This window comes from Pseudophryne corroboree, chromosome 7 (genome assembly GCF_028390025.1).
Source record: "Pseudophryne corroboree isolate aPseCor3 chromosome 7, aPseCor3.hap2, whole genome shotgun sequence".
In the NCBI taxonomy this organism is placed as follows: domain Eukaryota; kingdom Metazoa; phylum Chordata; class Amphibia; order Anura; family Myobatrachidae; genus Pseudophryne; species Pseudophryne corroboree.
The window spans coordinates 450,674,080-450,680,481 of NC_086450.1; positions in this window are offsets into that span (position 1 = coordinate 450,674,080).

Here is a 6,402-nt window from a genome sequence, read left to right on the forward strand (position 1 = left end):
AGAAGGGTGTGGATATCCCTTTCAACGCGTCCAGAAGCGTCATGAAGGCGGCGCTCATGAGCTTGGAGGAGTCCCATCGGGCGGAGGTGGAAAGCACTGACGGCGTCAGCATCGCAAAGGACGGCCCACCAGTGGACCTTCGTACGGAACTGGTGAGACCCACAAGCCCCGCCCCTTCTCACAGCAGCAATGTTTCCCAGCAATCCCTAGCAGGGCCAGGATTCCAACGTCCCAGGGGGGGGGGGGGGGGGCGGCCCGGATACCCTAGCAGATCGGCTAGCGGAATTGAGGGAAAGGGCAACGGAGCAAGAGCGCTTGATCAGCATCAAGATGTGGCGTGATGAGCGGGCACCACAGGCCATGGTACCCCGGGAGCCGTTGTCAGCTGTTGTACACAGATCAGGACGTGTTCAGTTTGCCAAGTTTGCAGACAGTGATGGGGACATTGATGGACGTTTACAAGTTTTTGAAAGGACTTGTAAACTACATGATTTACCCAAGTCGGAGTGGGTGAAACACCTTGTGCCCACTCTGCATGGAGAGGCCTTGGAGGCCTATCGAGGAGTGGCCACGGAGGACTGTGGGGACTACGACGAAGTCTCACTCCAGAGTCTTACAGGAAGAAGTTCAGAGACTTGCCCAAGAATCCTAACAGCACCCATGAGCAGTTCGCCAACCAGCTGCGGCAGTACGTGGTGAAGTGGGTGAAGGATTCGGAAGCCACTGCATGGGACGCACTGATCGACCTGATCTGCAGGGAGCAGTTCTACCGCAGGTGCGCCCCAGAAGTGAAGGAGTGGGTGCTAGACCGGGAGCCACCCAGCTTAAAGATGGCTGCCCAGTTAGCCGACAAGTATGTGGCAAGTCGGCCACGGGGGCAGAAGCGCCCAGCCAGCTACAAAAGACTGTACCACCAGGGGGACACCCCTCTTCAGCTCATCACCCCCAAAGACAAGCGTCCTCCAACCCGGGTGCTCTAGGCCAGCAACCGCATCACAGCGTCCCTGCAACTGATCAGAGATCATCGGTGCCACGACTGGAGAAGAAGTGCTACGGCTGTGGGAAAATCGGACATCTGAGGATGAACTGTCCTGCATCCCAAGCACCCCAGACTCGTACCCCAAATCCGAGTGCTGGAGCCCGGCTCGCTTGTTTGACGAGAGGAGATGAGCCTACAGAGACTGTTCCCCCTCCAGTCAGTCCGATGGAGTGTGGCGAGAGACAGGTGCACTGTGCGGAGAGAGTCACCTGCATGGCCAAACAGCCCCTACACAACATGTGGAGGCACCTGCAGCCGGTCCACGTGGGACCCCTGCAGGGGGAAGGCCTAAGAGACTCTGAGGCCTCAATCAGTGTGGTGAGCCCCCACCTTATAGATCCTGCTGCAGTATTGCAGGGTCGCCCTGCCAAAGTCACCCTGGCAGATGGAACGGAGAAAGAGGTTCCCATGGCAAGAGTCTACCTGGACTGGGGAGCTGGACCAGAGTTGCGAGAAGTTGCCGTCATGGATGATCTCCCAACTGATGTGGTCCTAGGAAATGACCTGGGTGGTGGGATCGTCACCACGTTTGCTGGCGCCATTCCCCGTTGTCAAGTTCCACAACCACCGTTGACATCAGCTACTCCAGCACAGCCCAGCCCAGAGGAAAAGACTATAGCTGCTAGACAACTGCCAGCACAGCCAACCACAGCATCAACCAGCCCAGAGGAAGAGATTACAGCGGCTAGATCGGCACATCGACCCCGCATGCCTTTTGCCTCTGGTATGCCTACGTCCCCTAGCAACGCAGAGGATGTTGGTTCCAGCTCGTTTGATCCTGTGGGGGTGCCCAATGATGCTCCTGACCCAAGTGGTTTGCCAACTCCGGCGGTGAGTATGAGAAACCACACTGAGTTTTCCATGACTGACCCCTACCAGACTGACCCTAGTAGTCCCCACCTAGATCCCCCTGTAGAGTGTCCCAATTTAGGAGAGATTGAGGGCTACAGGCAGGAGTTTAGGGAGGCTCAACTCTCTGACCCATCCCCGAAAGGCATGAGGCGCCACTCTGGCAGCGGCCTTGACAGGGTTGGGGCAGGAAGTTTGAACTGGCGGGAAGAGTTAAGGTATAGGGTAGCCAGGAAAGTGGGAGGGGATAGACCAGATAGGGAATGTGTCCAACTCGTCCCCCCAGGGAACGTTCCTGCGCAACCGGTGTCGGTTGCCAGCGAAACCCCTTTGGACAGTAACCCGGAGACAGACCGTACCCTGAAGTGCCCGACACAGAGCTTACCCTGGTCTGGAATGTCGGATGACGCCCAGACCAACTGTAAGGCTGGTGCCATGCGTTGGCAGCTGGGGCACTCCAGCGGTTGTGTTGTCTCTGGGCCTCTGCCCATAGGGGAACCCTTGCAGCAAGTTGCTGTGGACATAGCAGGTTCCCTGCCTGTGCGCAGTAGATTGGGGAAGACACGCAGCCTCCCTGTAGTGGATGCCACACAGGATCCAGAGGCTGGTGGTCTGGCCGCCATCACTGTGCCACAGGTAGCGGACGAGGAGGAAGGAGTAGGCCTAGGTGACAGGGTAGGTTTCCCGAGTCATAGGTCGACGGAGGAGGATTGGAGGGCAGGTCTGACAGTTAGGGCAGACAGTTGCCAGATAGGTATGACGGAGGTGCAGTGCCTGGGGCACTATGTGGGAGGAGACGGGTAGGCCCAAACCAGAGGGGGTGGAGGCAACCAGAGGCTGTCCCCGACCCACATCACCCAGACCGGTACTGACCTTAGAACATGTAATGCCCTACGGACACGTTGTCATTGACTTTAGTCCTGTAGTAAACCCCTTGACAGAGATGGCTAGGAAGGGCATTCCCAAGTCAGTGGACTTTGCACCTGCTTGCGAGTTGGCATTCCAGTCATTGAAGGAGGCTCTGGTACCCGCTCCAGTGCTGATGGCGCACATTCTTGACCAGGACTGTGTGTTACGAACTACTGCGCCACTGCACGGACTGGGAGCAGTACCGAGCCAGAAAGAGCCATATGGGCAGGAGCACCCTGTGGCCTGTTTGAGCAGTATACTGCTATTGTGGGAGGTGGGGTATGCCACAGTTGGGACACCGTGGGTGGCACTTGTGTGTAACTGGCCCCCCACCGTGGTGACTTACCACCCACCTGTTAGGTGGCTGCAACCTGCCTTGGGGAAATTGGACAGACTTTTGTGGTGGAGCCTTGAACTTGGACTTCAGGTGGACTATTTGAACATTGTGCACCCACGAAGAGAGGCCCACTGCACTATGGATGAACTGTCTAGGCCGGAGCCTACGCCCCCCAGGTAGCGTCACCTTCAACCCAACAGACTGCGGGACCAGGGACCAAATCATTGGGACATGGGTCCCTGGTTGACCCGCTTGAATGGGGGGGGGGGGGGGGAGTGTGGCCGGAGAGACCCCCAGCCCACGTGGACAATGGCCGCCGCGGCACTGAAGGGGTTAACCCTTAGTGCCCGGCGCCATTAGAAGGACAATGGGCGCTTGGCGCCAGGTTTAAAATATTGTGGGCGCTAGGCACCGTGTGTATAGCATGTTAAAAAAAATATTATTTTTTAATGTGTGCCGCGGTCCCGGACCTCTCCGGCGACCTCGGCAGTGAGGGCAGCCCCCGGCGCACTGAGCTCTGTGTGCGCGCCGGGGGAGAGGGAAGCCGCTGACCGCCGGAGTCCGGGAGCTCCGCTCCCGGCAACGGCAGCGGTCAGTACAGCCCCTGGCGCACTAGCTGTGTGCGCGCCGGGGAGAAGGGAGAGCCGCTGCAGGCGGGAGATCCACTCCCGCTACAGCGCTCTCTGTGTGTGCCGCCGCTGGGGGACGGGAGCTCTGCTCCCGGCGCCTCAGCGCTACATGACTGGCCGAGCGCAGCCGCCGGGACGAGCTCGTCCTGGTTTGCTGCGATGCTGGGTGGTGCGCCGCACACGGGGACCGGGCTAGCCGGCTCCCTAGCGGCGGAGGCATGTGAAGGCAACTGGACGCTGGGGACGGGGCAGCGGCACAGAGCCACGGCGGCCGGGATAAGCTTCCCGAGCCGCCGGGTTTCAGAAGGGGGGTGCGCCGCAGCCTCGGGTCGGGAGGCTGCGGCGAGGCGGCAATTTCAGCCACGCTGGGGGATGGAGGGCAGCAGCGGGGCATGTGGAAGTTAGCCCCTGCTGCAGCCAACACCCCCAGCGGTGCTTCTAGCTCCCAGTCAGTAGCGGATCTTACCACGGGCAAGCAGGACTTTTGCCCGGGGTGCCACCTTCCGGAGGGTGCAGGGCGCCATCCGGAGGGCGCCGCACCAGGGCAAGATCCGCTGCTGCTGTGTGCCGCCCGCTGCCCCCCTGCTGCCGCTGGCCGCTGCCCCCCCGCTGCCGCTGGCCGCTGCCCCCCCGCTGCCGCTGGGAAGGGAAACTAGACGCGTACGCGTCTAGTTTCCCTTCGTGGAGAGGTCCTTTACTGTGCGGTGCGCGATGACGTCATCGCGCACCGCACATCATTTCAGTCTGTACAGGGGGCGTAAATGACCACGCCCCCTGTATGAAGCCACACCCCCTAATGCCGCCCGGGGCGCCAGAAGCCCCGGAACCGGCCCTGCTCCCAGTGTGTCCTGCTGCCCCTGGGGAGAGCCCAGCGGTCCCCCAGGCTGCAGGAATAAACACAGAACAAAGGTTTTTAAATGTAAAATATATATATATAAATATATTGTGTTATGAGGCACTGCAGTGCCTGGGAATGTGGAGCCTGTGCAGAGCACAGGCTCAGTGTAGATTTAAAGGGAAACACATGTGTTTAAATGAAATGTATTTAAAGGTAAAATGCACTTACTTGGTTGTGTGTCCCAGGATGGGGGAATCCATGGCTGTGCAGGCTGATGGATTCTCCCAGACCTTTTCCCCCAAAACGGAATACTTTCCCTTCCAGCCTCACTCTTGAAAGGGGCATTGGGAGAGAGAGAAGCTCAGCTTTGAAACAAGCTGAGTGGTTTTCTGGAGCTCCATGGAGATCACCCGTAGTGGCCAGGAAACCTTGACCGGGGAGCTAGGCTGCCCAGCTCTGGAGCCCAATTCCAGGCTGCAGGCAGTGGGCTAGGTCCCGGGCAGGTTTCTGGAAGTCAGTTTAGGTGGGAAAACTTCCCCCAGCCTAGACTGAACGGCACCGGGCGTATCATGATCCTCCAGGATGGGACAGACAAAGGAGAGTGACCACTCCCCACTGTCCATAGGGAACAATGGCCCTCATTCCGAGTTGTTCGCTCGTTATTTTTCATCGCATCGCAGCGATTTTACGCAAACTGCGCATGCGCAATGTTCGCACTGCGGCTGCGCCAAGTAAATTTGCTAAGAAGTTTGGTATTTTACTCACGGCATTACAAGGTTTTTTCTGTGTTCTGGTGATCGTAGTGTGATTGACAGGAAGTGGGTGTTTCTGGGCGGAAACTGGCCGTTTTATGGGAGTGTGTGAAAAAACGCTGCAGTTTCTGGGAAAAACGCGGGAGTGGCTGGAGAAACGGGGGAGTGTCTGGGCGAACACTGGGTGTGTTTGTGACGTCAAACCGGGAACGAAACTGACTGAACTGATCGCAGTGGCAGAGTAAGTGTGGAAAGCACTGACGGCGTCAGCATCGCAGAGGACGGCCCACCAGTGGACCTTCGTACGGAACTGGTGAGACCCACAAGCCCCGCCCCTTCTCACAGCAGCAATGTTTCCCAGCAATCCCTAGCAGGGCCAGGATTCCAACGTCCCAGGGGGGGGGCGGCCCGGATACCCTAGCAGATCGGCTAGCGGAATTGGGGGAAAGGGCAACGGAGCAAGAGCGCTTGATCAGCATCAAGATGTGGCGTGATGAGCGGGCACCACAGGCCATGGTACCCCGGGAGCCGTTGTCAGCTGTTGTACACAGATCAGGACGTGTTCAGTTTGCCAAGTTTGCAGACAGTGATGGGGACATTGATGGACGTTTACAAGTTTTTGAAAGGACTTGTAAACTACATGATTTACCCAAGTCGGAGTGGGTGAGACACCTTGTGCCCACTCTGCATGGAGAGGCCTTGGAGGCCTATCGAGGAGTGGCCACGGAGGACTGTGGGGACTACGACGAAGTCTCACTCCAGAGTCTTACAGGAAGAAGTTCAGAGAATTGCCCAAGAATCCTAACAGCACCCATGAGCAGTTCGCCAACCAGCTGCGGCAGTACGTGGTGAAGTGGGTGAAGGATTCGGAAGCCACTGCATGGGACGCACTGATCGACCTGATCTGCAGGGAGCAGTTCTACCGCAGGTGCGCCCCAGAAGTGAAGGAGTGGGTGCTAGACCGGGAGCCATCCAGCTTAAAGATGGCTGCCCAGTTAGCCGACAAGTATGTGGCAAGTCGGCCACGGGGGCAGAAGCGCCCAGCCAGC